The sequence below is a fragment of the Carcharhinus amblyrhynchos genome, chromosome 15 (genome assembly GCF_965287045.1).
Source record: "Carcharhinus amblyrhynchos chromosome 15, sCarAmb.v2.hapA, whole genome shotgun sequence".
In the NCBI taxonomy this organism is placed as follows: Eukaryota; Metazoa; Chordata; class Chondrichthyes; order Carcharhiniformes; family Carcharhinidae; genus Carcharhinus; species Carcharhinus amblyrhynchos.
The window spans coordinates 70012655-70027611 of record NC_137338.1 but is presented as its reverse complement, the minus strand read 5'-3'; the positions used below and the strand labels follow the sequence as shown (position 1 = coordinate 70027611).

At 46.6% G+C, this 14957-nt stretch overlaps 1 pseudogene; it reads left to right on the top strand.

Moving 5' to 3' along the window:
• The first annotated feature begins 14318 nt into the window (after positions 1-14318).
• On the top strand, positions 14319-14723 carry LOC145353009 (large ribosomal subunit protein eL33 pseudogene; annotated as a pseudogene).
• Positions 14724-14957: the final 234 nt, after the last annotated feature.

Genomic DNA, 14957 nt, shown 5'->3' with positions numbered 1-14957 from the left:
TCCTATCTGATAGCCAATTCCTGATCCAACTTCCTAGATTACCCACAATCCCATACATCTGCATTTTCTGCAGAAGCCTACCATGGTGAACCTTATCGAACGCCTTACTAAAATCCATATATACCACGTCAACTGCCTTGCCCCCATCGACCTCTTTGGTCACCTTCTCAAAAAACTCAATAAGGTTAGTAAGGCACGACCTACCCGCTACAAAACCATGCTGACTATTTCTAATCAATTCATTACACTCCAAATAACTATAAATCCTATCCCTAATAATTTTTTCTAAAACCTTGCCCACAACAGAAGTAAGACTCACCGGTCTATAATTCCCGGCAAAGTCTCTGTTCCCCTTCTTAAACAATGGGACAACATTCGCTATCCTCCAATCCTCCGGGACTACACCAGAGACCAATGACGACCTGAAGATCAGAGCCAGAGGCTCTGCAATCACCTCTCTAGCCTCCCAGAGAATCCTAGGGTAGATCCCATCCGGACCAGGGGACTTATCTATTTTCAGCCCCTCAAGAATATCCAGCACATCCCCCTTATCAACCGTAATACTGTCTATTTTACACCCCTGCAACCCAGTGTCCTCCTCAGCTATATTCATGTCCCCCTGCGTGAACACCGAAGAGAAATATTGGTTCAATGCTTCTCCAATCTCCTCCGGTTCCACACACAACTTCCCTCTGCTGTCTGTAACTGGCCCTAATCTTGCCCTGACCAACCTTCTGTTCCTGACATACCTATAGAACGCCTTAGGATTCTCCTTAATCCTATCAGCCAAAGTCTTCTCATGTCCTCTTTTAGCCCTTCTTAACTCCCTCTTCAACTCCCTCCTAGCCAATCTAAAGCTTTCTAGTGCTTTTTAGGTCTCAGATTTACGACAACTTCCTGTTCAAAGACTCATGGGAAACAAACCAGAAAAGGTTGTCCTTATACTTGTAACATGGTGTCAGAGAGTGGCAAGAAGTATATTTCTGAACCTTGGAAATGATTCAGAGAAGAAACTGAGGGATTCAGGAACACAGAAAAGGTTCAAAAGCTGCAAAAAGGGCAAAAGAAAAGAAGCAGAATTCTCTGGCCATTCACGCCAATGGGATTCTCTGGTCCCATTGCGGTGAAGGGTGATTTGGCCAAGCGCCAAAGTCTCCATCCTTGCTAGCAGTGGGTCACGAACGGCTGGAGAATTCCACACAGAGGCTTCAAGTAAAAACTGAGTGGGTACGAAAACAGCCGTGGTGAATTTTCCAATCCCATCTCCAGTCACATTGGACAGTGTGGCAAAACTGGAAACTTTTCCATTCACGGTGGCAAAACCGAGATTACCAAGTCTGAATTGATAAGACTAGCCACGGTGCTAATTTCACACTGCTGAGAGACAGGGTGCAACAAAGTGAATGCTGCCCTAAATATAACAGACAAGCAAAGCAAGAAGACAACAGAGATTTGGGAAGCCTTGATTGCACATTCTGAATGCCATGGGAATGTTACATATGAATGGCATGTATTCAACACTAGAGTTCTCACAGAATCGTATTAAAGAAATACAACTGTACACCTGTAACAAAAGTCATGCTAAACAGTAACTTCTGGACCATTACAAATTAAACTGGGGCCTCAGTGATTATTATTTTGTGATAAAGGAGAATAACAGTGCTTTCTTAATGTTTACCTGTTTCATTGGGTTTGTAGGTAGGTTTGTCAGTTTCAATAAAAGTGAAGTATGGTGTCGGATGGAGGCTGAGGTGAACCAATCTCCTCTTTGTAAAGAGTTCGGGAATTTCTACAGCCAGAGTAATATACGGTGTACTGCTGGTTAATTCACATAGCTTCGCATTTTCTGGAACGATCTGTGACAGTGGGATCACAAGGGTTACCCAGGATAATATCCAAAACAGCATCAAATAACTTGCCTAGAGAGAAGCAAGGTTCTGGAGTCCATTGGCAGCAAGTGTTGTGGTGATGGACTCCCAGCATGGCTTTTAGAGTGAGGAGGACACATTCCACACTGGACCAGAGGGTGCAGCTTACACTCATGCAACAACTTTATAGGAAACACTCGATCAATCTGATTCTCTGATTTCACTCTCACAGGAGGAGGAATTCCCAAGTCACTGGATCTTGGCTCACGTGCAATCAATCAGCACAAGGATCCAGAAGTGGACTCAAATTGTGCTTCTGGTATGTCATTTCACACTGGCGAGCTGATTAAGTAGTCAGCATGAAACAGGCCCTGGCACGAATACCCCAGCCGTAACACCCACACCCGGGGCCCCAACACCCACACCCAGGGCCCCAACACCCACACCCGGGGCCCCAACACCCACACCCGGGGCCCCAACACCCACACCCGGGGCCCCAACACCCACACCCGGGGCCCCAACACCCACACCCGGGGCCCCAACACCCACACCCGGGGCCCCAACACCCTCACTCGGGGCCCCAACACCCACACCCGGGTGTGCAAGAGTCATAGATTATTTTGCAGACCAGTGCTGAACAACTAACCATATAACCATATAACCCATACACTATTTCAAGGACTTGAGCATCTATCCTTATCTCTTGAACCATTGGCTTTTAATATTCTGGGAGAATCCCTTTCTCTTTTAATATTTTATTTGCGTGCGTACATGTGTGTATGCATACAAGCAAGGGTTTGTGTGTACAATTCATACTGTATGTTAATCAGCTTGGCCTTTCTATTCGATAAGTTTGTTTTTATAATAAATTACTAATGCTGCTGTTCATTAAAGAAATCTGGATGTTGAGTAGTCATTCACAGGGAAAGCACATCTTTGGCCAAATGGTTAGCTGAACAAATCATTTAAAGATATGTTGTTACCCATGGAGTAATGGAACTAAAGATAGACACTGCACTCCTCCAATCCCTGTTATAGCAATAGGAAGAAGGTGCGAAGGCACTATAAAACAAAGGGGACCATTTTCAGAGCCTACAAGATGGATCTCTGAAAATCTTTGAAGGTGGCAGAAGATTGTTTTTAAAAGAAAATGGACTACTTGTCTTTATCACTAGGGGCACAGAATAGGAAGCGCTGCTAAACATTTTGAAAGTAAAGGCCTCCACTGGAATATTTATTTTTATTTGTTCGTGGGACATGGGTGTCACTAGCTGGCAGCATTTATTGCCCATCCCTAGTTGCCCATGTTTAGAGGGCAGCTGAGAGTCAACCACATTTCTGTGGCTCTGGAGTCACATGTAACCTAGACCAGGTAAGGACAGCAGATTTCCTTCACATTCCTGAAGGACATTAGTGAACCAGATGGGTTTTTCCAACAACCAACAGTGCTTTCATGGTCATCAGTAGATTCTTAATTCCAGATTTCTTTTTATTGAATTCAAATTCCACCATCTGCTGTGGCAGGATTCGAACCGGGTCCCCGGTGTATTAGCTGAGTTTTTGGATTAATAGTCCAGCGATAATACCACTAGGCCATCGCCTCCCCTTCAGTTCTGGATGTTGCAATTTGAGGAGAGATGTCCACCAGTTCAGTTACATGGTGGGGATGGGGGGAGCAGGGAAGTTACTGTGAAAATCCCGTAGTCACCACACTCCAGCGCCTGTTCGGGTACACTGAGGAAGAATTTAGCACGGTCAATGCACCTAACCAGCACGCCTTTCAGGCTGTGGGAGGAAACCAGAGCACCCAGAGGAAACCCATGCACACACAGAAAGAATGTGCAGACTCTGCACAGACAGTGACCCAAGCTAGGAATCGAACCCGGGTCCCTGGCATTGTGAGACAGCAGTGCTAACCACTGGGCCCCCATAGATTTAAAATCATGAAAGATTTGATAGATGAAATAGGAATAAGCTGTTCCCAGTCTCAGAAGTGTCAGTAACCAGGAAGCAGGTGGAAAATAATTGGCAAAAGAGATGGCAAAATTAAAGGGTTTACACATGAAGTTATTAAGATCTGGAAGGTTCTGTCTGAAAGGACAGTTGAAGGAGATTCAATAGTAACCCCTCAATCAAGAATTGGATGAATACTTGAAGCGGGAGGCAGGTCTATGGAGAAAAAGGTTGGGGATTGAGAATAACTGGATAGCTTTTTCAATAAGCCAGCATGCTTATTGAAGCCAGTATGATGGTACAAATGGCCTCCTTCTTTGCTTTAGCCATTCTATGAGTGTAGGTGGGAGGTTGGTTAAAGGAGCATTGGAATGATCGAGCCAAGAAGGAGCAAAAAGCCACATTTACTAAGGGCTCCATCTAATAATGAGATAATGTAAAGAATACACTCACAGTCATTCCAAAGAGTCCTTGTAGATGAGAAAAAGCCAGTTACCTGTACAAGGATTACATCCGTAAAGTTGTTGGTGTGGTTGAGTTTGAGCCCGTATTTCTCCGTGCACTCCATCGAGTTTTGATGATTCATTAAGTAAATCTTGGCGTCAACGTTCTCACGGAGCTCAAATACTTGGACGCTGACAGTTTCCTTCACGTCAATGCGAATAATCTTCGGAGCAGTTATCAAATAGCTGGGCAAATACAGTTGGAACAGTTAGTCAATCAGTCATTGACCTGCCTCCCGACTTCAGCTCCCAGGCTGAGAGGGTTTAGTTAAGAGTTGGGCTGCATAGACTGAGTTTGTAATCCCTCGAGTTAATTTATTTGAGGTGTTGAAGATGATTAAAAAATTTAACTGCTTCCACCCAAAGAAACTATTTCCTCAGGTGGGGGAATCCAGAAAAAGGGGGCTTAATCTTTAAAATTGAATGGGGGAGATGCCGGGGAGCACTGCTTCACACAAGGAGCAATCAGCATCTATCCAGGAAAAATTGTTAAGACTAGGAGTCAATTATATGGAGTATAATGTATATTCTATAATTATAATATAGTACAATTATATAAAGTATACTCCATTATATGGAGGATAATGTTAGCAAGTGTAAGGTTATCCACTTTGGCAGAAATAATAGTAGGAGGGATTATTATTTAAAAGGTGAAAAGCTGCAGCATGCTATGGTGCAGAGGGACCTGGGGGTCCTTGTGCACGAATTGCAAAAACCCAGTCTGCAGGTGCAGCAGGTGATCAAGAAGGCGAATGGGATGCTGGCCTTTATAGCGAAGGGGATAAAATATAAAAGCAGGGAGGTCTTGTTGCAACTGTACAGGGTACTGGTGAGGCCACATCTGGAGCACTGTGTGCAGTTGTGGTCGCCGCACTTGCAGAAAGATATATTGGCCTTGGAGGGAGTGCAGAGAAGGTTCACTAGGCTGATACTGGAGATGAGGGGGTTGGCCTATGAAGAGAGATTGAATAGACTGGGTCTGTACTCGGAGTTTAGAAGGCTGAGGGGGGATCTTATAGAGACGTATAAGATAATGAAGGGGATGGATAGGGTAGAGGTAGAGAGATTCTTCCCGCTTAGAAAGGATATCCTTTCTAAGCAGGAAGGCACAGCCTCAAGATAAGGGGGGAGCAGTTTAGATTGGAGTTGAGGAGGAACTTCTTCACTCAAAGGGCGGTGAATCTCTGGAATTCTCTGCCCATTGAAGTGGTGGACGCTACCTCGCTAAATATATTTAAATCACAGGTAGATAGGTTTCTGATAGACAAGGGAATTAAGGGTTATGGGGAGAAAGCGGGAAAGTGGAACTGATCCACTTCAGATCAGCCATGATCTTATTGAATGGCGGGGCAGGCTCGAAGGGCTAGATGGCCTACTCCTGCTCCTATTTCTTATGTTCTTATTAAAAATAACAAAACTGGGATTGATAGAGTTTGGTCAGCAAAGGTTTTGAGAGGTTCTGATTCGAACCAAGTTACTGAAAGTCTGACTGAATGATGGAAGAATACTCTTGATGGGTCAAATGGCCTCTATCTGTTCCCATTTATGTTTTGGGGCTCAGAGCTTTGTTCTGGTCTGAACCTCCTCAGAGTTAATGTAATCAAGGTTTTAGGTTTGTTAATTTGACATCTTGCCAAAGCTGCTGATGATAATGTTGTCTGCAATGGAAGAAGATTGTTAATAGAGATCAGTTACCTGTTTCAAATCTCTCCAATTATTGCTAAGCCAGCCCTGCACAGACTACCCAACACCTTCTCATTCACTGATTGAACTGGCCTGTATAACAAACCTTTGCTTTTGTTAATGTTGATTCCATCAGCGTGGGGAGAAGTTCCTCAATCAGTACAACGGACAGTTTCTATTGATTGGCTTCACGTTTCAGTTATCACATCTCCCTTTGCTTTGTGTTTCAAAGCAGGGTTCAAAACACACGCAGGTTAAACTCATCCACAAACACCACTGCAAAGTAAAACAGGGGTGTAAAATGCGAGGAAGGTCACCTCTCTACACTATTGCTTCACACTCTGGCTCCTCCAGCTTGCAGGGCTGAGAGAGAGAGACTGGGCATGCAGTCCTGGGGGCGGGAAGATGTACCGAGTTTGATTGGACAAGCAGCTCCTCCAATCGCAACCCCGGTCTCTCCAGCTCCCGCTGGAAGCAGCGTCTCTGATTGGAGGAGGGGGAGGGTGGGATAGGAGGGGGAGGTGGAGCGGCCGCGCGGGAGAAGTGGAGAGCAGGTGGTGATGTATTCATGTTAATGATTTCCCAACTCATCAACAAAACATCTCCCTAAAACCCGCTCCTCTGCCTGGCTTTCAAACTTGCAAACTGCCGCTGGAACAGCAACAACCAAGCTGCAAAGAGAAGCATTCAAAACTTTCCACCGGCATCCTCCCTCTTTATCCAGTTTGGTGAGTGATGTTTGAAGGAGGGAGGTCTGGGCAGAGGAGGGAAGAATGTTATGGGAAATGTTCCAGTTTCTCTGCTCTCCTCTTTTGTTTCTGCTACAGAAGTGTTTGTATACCAGCTTTGGTATTTTTAGCCGTTATAGCGCCTGTATTATCTTTTCAGACAGAGGTTGCTTGTGTTAAAAAAATTGTTGGGACTCCAGTTGATGGAGGGAGGGGGGAGAGAGATGGGGATGAGGGAGAAGTGGGGGAGGGAGGTGGGGGTGAGGGAGAAGTGGGGGAGGGAGGTGGGGATGAGGGAGAAGTGGGGGTGAGGGAGAAGTGGGGGAGGGAGGTGGGGGTGAGGGGGAGGTGGGGGTGAGGGGGAGGTGGGGGTGAGGGAGAAGTGGGGGAGGGAGGTGGGGATGAGGGAGAGGTGTGGGGGAGGGAGGTGGGGATGAGGGGAGAGGTGTGGGGGAGGGAGGTGGGGATGAGGGAGAGGTGTGGGGGAGGGAGGTGGGGATGAGGGAGAGGTGTGGGGGAGGGAGGTGGGGATGAGGGAGAGGTGTGGGGGAGGGAGGTGGGGATGAGGGAGAGGTGTGGGGGAGGGAGGTGGGGATGAGGGAGAGGTGTGGGGGAGGGAGGTGGGGATGAGGGAGAGGTGTGGGGGAGGGAGGTGGGGATGAGGGAGAGGTGTGGGGGAGGGAGGTGGGGATGAGGGAGAGGGGGGGAGGAGGTGGGGAGAGGGAGAGGTGGGGAGGGAGGTGGGGATGAGGGAGAGGTGTGGGGGAGGGAGGTGGGGATGAGGGAGAGGTGTGGGGGAGGGAGGTGGGGATGAGGGAGAGGTGTGGGGGAGGGAGGTGGGGATGAGGGAGAGGTGTGGGGGAGGGAGGTGGGGATGAGGGAGAGGTGTGGGGGAGGGAGGTGGGGATGAGGGAGAGGTGTGGGGGAGGGAGGTGGGGATGAGGGAGAGGTGTGGGGGAGGGAGGTGGGGATGAGGGAGGGGTGTGGGGAGGGAGGTGGGGATGAGGGAGGGAGGTGTGGGGGAGGGAGGTGGGGATGAGGGAGGGAGGTGGTGGGGGAGGGAGGTGGGGATGAGGGAGGGAGGTGTGGCTTCGTATGGTGGTGTGGAGTTTTGGGGAGAGAAGTGGGGGAGGGAGGTGGGGATGAGGGAGAGGTGGGGATGAGGGAGACTTTTGCGCTTTGTTGATGATTTGAGTTGCCTGCCTCAGCACTGAGTTCTTTATCCTTTAATGGAAGCAGGCAGCCAGTTTGCGAATTCTTGCTTGAAGGGCAGCTTGGTTCCTAACTTAGACGCCATGTCTCAGGACACCCCCTCCCCCCCACCGCCTCCTCCACCCCACCAGAAACCCCAGAAAAATGTCTCCCATGGGGGGAAAGAATCTCCAGAAGATTCCCCAAAAGGAAAGCTTGTTTTGGCTCAGATATGAGGGTGGGAACGGCACAGAGTTTCATGGTGTTGGTGCCATTCTGCATTCCCGCCAAATCCCAACTACCATTTTCCAGAGAGTTGGATGGGGACAAAGTGGTGGCTAGGGGGAGGTCAATGAAGTGGGATTTTCCAGTCAGCCTTAGAGCCCCAGCCCACCCACCCCCCCCCCCCCCCCCCCCCCCACCCCACATGGTGTCAGGAGATGGGTGGATGCCTGGTGGTACCACCCTGCCAAGTGGCATACCAGAGTTGTGGGGGGAGGAGGGAAGGGGGACCATGCTCCAGGGTAACTTTGAAGTCCTCCCATTGCCTACCTGACCACAGCAGCAGCTACAAACGGCTCCAGGGGTGGAATTCTCCCCAGTGCCTGGCAGCAGTGGGCATTTTCAATTTTAGATCTGTTTTAGTGACTCAAAAGGCACCACAAGGTAGAACCCCTTCTCTCTCTCTTTCTTACCTAGTATGGCAGGCTGAAGCTTCTTCCCTGCTGGAGAGCCTCCTACTGCCCCTCCCCCCACCCCCCACCCCCCCCTCCCCCCCCCCCCCAACGCAGGTTTGAGAGTCCATTCACACCCCTTAATTTGACACCGAGACAGCCCTCTGGCCAATAACTGGCTGAACCCTTCCACCACCAATGAGTAGTGAAAGCTGACCGTACCGTTTACAAGGTGCACTGCAGGAACTCGCTAAGGTTCCTTCATCAGCACCTTGCAAACCCATGACCACTACCACCTAGAAGGACAAGAGATACCTGGGAAGTTCCCCTCCACCTGGAAGTTCCCCTCCAAGTCACTCACCACCTTGACTTATAAATATATCTCCGTTCCTTCACAGTCACTGGGTCAAAATCCAGGAACACCCTCCCTAACAGCACTGTGGGTGTACCTACACCTCAGGAATGGCAGCAGTTCAAGAAACCATCTCACCACACCTTCTGAAGGGCAATGAGGGATGGGCAATAAATTCTGATCTGGCCAGCGACGCCCACATCCCGTAGATTAATTTTTAAGATGCAGAGCCAATTGAAATGGGACAGGCTACTGTTTGCAACATGATGTAGGTTTGAGACCCTCATCTGAACCTGACTTGAGACAGAAAGTCCTGCCAATGGAGCTTTGCTTTAGAATATAAATAATTAATCCTTTGGGTCAGTAAAATTTAATCATAGCCTGATCAGGGAGATTTACAGCTGAAAGACTGGCTCTCATTTTCTCTTCAGCTTTTTGTGTTCACCATGGATTGCAGAAGCATATTATGTGAGAACAAATGTCTTATGGGAAAGAATATTCCGGTAAAACTAACAGGAATCTCCAACCCTTATCCCTGCACCTTTTCAAAAATGTATTGTAACAGATCTTAAGGATGTAATGAAATGATTAGGCTAACATTTTCCTAGGTATCTGTTGTCCTTCTAGGTGATAGTGGTCATGGATTTGGAAGGTGCTGATGGAGGAACCTTGTGAGTTGAAGCCTGGATGGTGTGTGTTTGGCATTCAATAGATTGGGGGCAGATTTCCCTGCTCAGTGCCCTGCAGCTTGTTTGGGTGCAGTGGGTGTGATCCTCACAAGGAAACTGTTCAAATATACCCTGTCTATCAATTAATCTGTCTCACCATCTGCGTATCTCCGGGAAATTTGCCTAGAAATGCCTAAAGCTTCAGGAGGTGCCCAGCATTAAAGTTTATTTATTAGTCACAAGTAGGCTTACATTAACACTGCGATGAAGTTACAGTGAAAATCCGCTAGATGCCACACTCCATCACCTGTTTGGGTACACTGAGGGAGAATTTAGTACGGCCAGTGCACCTAACCAGCATGTCTTTCAGACTGTGGGGCGAAACTGGAGCGCCCGGAGGAAACCCACGCAGACATGGGGAGAACATGCACACTCCACACAGACAGTGATCCAAGCTGGGAATCGAACCCGGGTCCCTGGCGCTGTGAGGCGGCAGTGCTAACCACTGTGCCAAATAAATAAATTCATTTAGTAATAACTGAAATGGTTACTTACGAAGGTGCCTGTTCAGTAACTGATATGCACCAAGAGGCACAAAGCAATATCACCAACAGCTCCATAACCGAAAACAAAATGCCAGTCAAAACTGTCAGGATCGAGTCACTGCCTGGACAAGATTTGCAGAGTTTCAAGGTCAATATTGACACTAAGGTTACTAATTATTGATAAATGGTGAAACTATTCCATAATTAAACAGTGTTTTTAACCATTTCATTCCCATGCATCCTGGGACCTCTAAAAGCAATAGATAAGGTGGATTGTTAAAGCTCTTTTTCCCAGCATGGACGTGTCAATTACAAAGGGTTTTGGGCGAGAGGGGGAAAGTTTAAAGGAGATGTGCAGGGGAAGTTTTTCATGCAGGGAGTGGTAGCTGGGCGCCTGGAATGCATTGCCAAAGCAGGCACGTTGCAACATTCAAGAGACATCTGGATGGGTACATGAAAAGGGAGGGAATAGAGAGACACTCCTTCCTTCTGAGTAAGGACAGAAGGTTTTCTTTAGTTTCGTTAGGGCATCATGATTGGCACAGACTTGGGAGGCCCAAAGGCCTGTTCTTGTGCTATACTTTCCTTTGTTCTTGTTCAAGGATACACAAAGATCTCAGTATCAGATTCTGACGCACACAAAAACAAATCTTGCTTCGGATTGTATTCCAATAAGAACAAAGAAAATTACAGCACAGGAATAGGCCCTTCAACCCTCCAAGTCTGCACCAACCGTGCTGCCTGACTTAACTACAACTCCCTACCCTTCCGGGTCCATATCTCTTTATTCCCATCCTATTCATATATTTGTCAACATGCCTCTTAAAAGCCACTATTGTATCCGCCTCCACTATCTCTTCTGGCAGTGCATTCCAGGCACCCACCACCCTTTACGCAAAATGCTTCAAAATTTCCAAAAGCCTTGAAACAAACGTTTTTATTTCAAGGCTTTTGGAGAGTAGCACTAGTGGAAGAATGTTGCACCTATCTCTTTAAGACAGAAGGGAGTCACCTGACTTGAGGAACCAATGGAATCCGAGAGTGAGTGATCACCCCAGAGGGTGGAGTCCTCTCTTGGGCGGAATGATCAAGCAGCACGTAGTGAGCGGGTAAGGACCTGAGCTTCAACTCTCCTATACCTAGCTTCTCTTCTCAGTTCCTGACAACACTAGAGTGCCACAATATAACAAACAAGTATCTGGATTCACTTTGTGAGCATGCGAGTGTTTGTGATAGAGATTAATCTCAGGAGTTAAATTGTACTGTGTTTATCAGGATGATATTCAAGATGATGGACGCCGCTGAAACTCCATTCCGGGTTGGCCTACAAAGCTCACCCAGTTCATGGTCCATCTCATGCTACATCCCGAACTGGATTTTCACCCCTCTGTGTCATGCTTAGGGGCAGTGGCGCAGTGGGTAACACCCACATCTCTGAGCCAGAGGTTCTGGCTTCAAGTCCCACCTCAGGATTCAATTGCTAAGGGACATGTGTCCATAACGGGCCTGAACGTGTTAAGTTCCAGCCAGCCGATCATTCCAGCGCACACCAATAGCAGACGGTAAGAGCGAGAGAGATTCCTGGTCAGCCACATGATGGAAAGGAAGTTGGAACCTCGACCATCACTATCCATTGCTCCTGACTGCAGCAAGCAGGTTGTCCAATAACCAGCAGGCCATGCGTGAATGAACTGAACTGTACCCCACCATTGCCCAACCACTTTGATAACCCATTTGCCTGCCTCACCAGGGTAGCATATAACTTCCTTTCATGTACTGAGGCAGCCAGAAGGTTCTTGACAGTGTGAGGAATCCATATTTCCAAGGACAGTGTATCTTTTGACAAGTTGGAGGGATATTGGATTATTTGGGCATCCTCTTGAGTTTTCTTTTATTACAAAGGCTACAAGTTCACTTGGTCTGTGAGCAAGCTGCTTTCTCCAATAAATTACAAGATTTCAGCCAGATGACCAGCTCAACATCTGGTGAGATAAGAGTTATTGGGGCAAATTTTAGCAGGCAAAGGGCAGACCATAGAAAGGTCTATTGACCTTTTCGGGGTGAGTGTAGCCGGAAGAGCCTGCCTAGTTTGTCTACTTGAGTTAACATTTAAAGCAAACTACTGTTGCCAGGTCTTGGGCTTCTGCTGATTGGATGAAAACATTGGGCCTGGGAGATGTTCTGTCTGAACATTTTTATTTTGAACTCAGTGGTTGCATTGGAAGTAAACTGTGAAGGAAGACTACTTCTCTCTCTCTCTTCCAGTTTTTTTCCCCCTATGTTGCCTGCAATCCAGAGTGGAGTGTTCACCTTCTACCAGAAAATTCTAATCTTGGTATAACTGATCTGAATTTTGAAAGTCTGTCAAGCTACAACCAGCAAGGGCTATCAAAGACAGTGTTTCACCTTCTTTGAAAAGGACTTCCAGACAACTACAGACCAGATCAACAGCATCAAAACCTTTCAAACTTCATCTTTTTTTTTAAAAGAAAGCATTCTCTTAAGCCAGTCTGTCCAGAGACCTTATTTATCTTGACTTTTTGTTTTGTGTGTGTGCGGGGGTTTTTTTAAAGGTGGGTAAATCATTACATTTCCTGGTTACAAATTGCAAAACTGGTTAAGATACAACTTGTTTTTTAAAAAAAAGTTTTGTTTTGCAATAAATCAATTATTGAGTTTTTTGAAAAAAGCCTGGTTAAAGTCTGTCTTATTCTGGGTCTACCAGAAGCAAAAATACACAACTGACCATTTTGGTGAGTGAATTAAACATTGCTGTTTGTTATCTATACCAACAATTTGGATGAGAATGTCCAAAGCATGATCAGTAAGTTTGCAAATGACACTAAAATAGGTGGTATTGTACACAGTGAGGAAGGTTATCAAAAATTGCAGCAGGATCTTGATCAGCTGGGGAAGTGGACCGAGAAATGGCAAATGGAGTTCAATACAGGTAAGTGTGAGATGTCGCATTTTGGAAAGTCAAATCAAGGTAGGACTTTCATGGTGAATGGTAGGACCTTAGGGAGTATCATGGAACGGAGGGACCTTGGAGTTCAGGTGCATGGTTCTCTAAAGATGGAGTCCCAGGGAGATAGGGCAGTGAAGAAGGCTTTTGGCATGCTGGCCTTCATTAGTCAGGACATTTAGTATAGAAGTTGGGAAGTTATGTTGCAGTTGTGTGGGACATTTGGTGAGGCCGCACCTGGAGTATTGTGTTCAGTTTTGGTTGCCTTGCTATAGGGAAGATGTTATTAAATTGGAGAGTGCAGAAGAGATTTAAAAGGATGTTGCCAGGACTCAAAGAACTGAGTTATAGGGAGAGATTGGATAGGCTAGGTCATTTTTCTTTGGAGTGTAGGAGGCTGAGGAGTGATTTTGTGGAGGTATATAAGACCGTGAGAGGCATGGAAAGGGTGAATGCACTCAGTCTTTTTTCCCAGGGTCGGGGAATCGAGAATTAGAGGATATAGGTTTAAGTTAAGAGGAGAAAGAACTAATGGGAACTGAGGAGCAATGTTTTTACACAGAGGGTGGTATGTATGTGGAATGAGCTGCTAGAGGAAGTGGTTGAGGCTTAGACAATGACAATGTTTAAAAGACATTTGGACAGATACGTGGATAGGAAAGGGTTAGAGATATGGGCAAATGGGGTTAGCTTAAATGGGTTTTTTGGTTGGCATGGGCCAGTTTAGGCTGAAGGGCCTGTCTCCATGTCGTAGATTCTATGACTCCATGATTTACCTTAGTGCTGTGACCAGTGGAGTCGTGGGGCTAGAAAATCTGCTCACATCTCTCATCATTGTTGTAAGGCCAGCCGTCCATGGGCTGACTGACCCAGCAACAAAATGGTGTCTCCGACAATGGTGACAGTGAAGGGGCAGCGTGAAATCTGCTGTCAGCTGATATCCAGACCAACTGTGGCATTTTCAAACCATTCAGCTGTTCCGCCAAACTCCTCCAGTGTATTCCAGAAGAAATCTGTGTGTGAATTTTTTTTTGTTTATATATCCAATTCAATCAAAGTCCAACTCAGAGTCTCAACAAGTTGGGACATTTCCCATCCAAGCTGACAAGACATGGCTCTCACCGCCTGTCTTGGGCTTGATCTACATCATCCAAGCTGATTGGAGTAGGCATTGCTCCTCCTCCAAGGCTTGATCTCATTTGCATCTTAGCCAAAAGGCTGAGATGCCGCTTTTAGGGCGGGCAATCCAGCGCACTGGCAATGCCCAGAAGATTATGGTGCAAAGCTGTGTTTACTGGCTATGAACGAGGTCTTCGAAACCAAAGAGAGCACAGTGCTCTCCTCAAGATTGAGGGTGTTTATTGCCACAACGAAACAGAATTTTACCTGGGCAAGAGATGTGCTTATGTCTACGAAACAATGAACAATACTGTCACTCCTGGCAGTAAACTGAACAAATCTCGTGTCGTTTGGGATAAAGTGACCCATGCTGATGGAAACAGTGGCATGGTGCGTGCCAAGTTCAGCAGTAATCTGCTCGCTAAGGCTGTTGGGCACAGGATCGGTGTGATATTGTATCCATCAAGGATTTAAAACACAGATGTACATAAATTGACAATAAATAGTAAAATAATTTTTTTTAAATTGCTTCAAATGAAGCTGCAATGACTTATGACTTCAACCAAGTACAGCATGTCAATACTACACTTGATTGAATATCTCATACAATCATAGAGGTCTATAGCATTGAAACAGGCCCTCTGGCTCAACTTGTCCATGCTGCCCTTTTAGTTTAAAATCCCTAAACTAATCCCAATTGCTTGCATT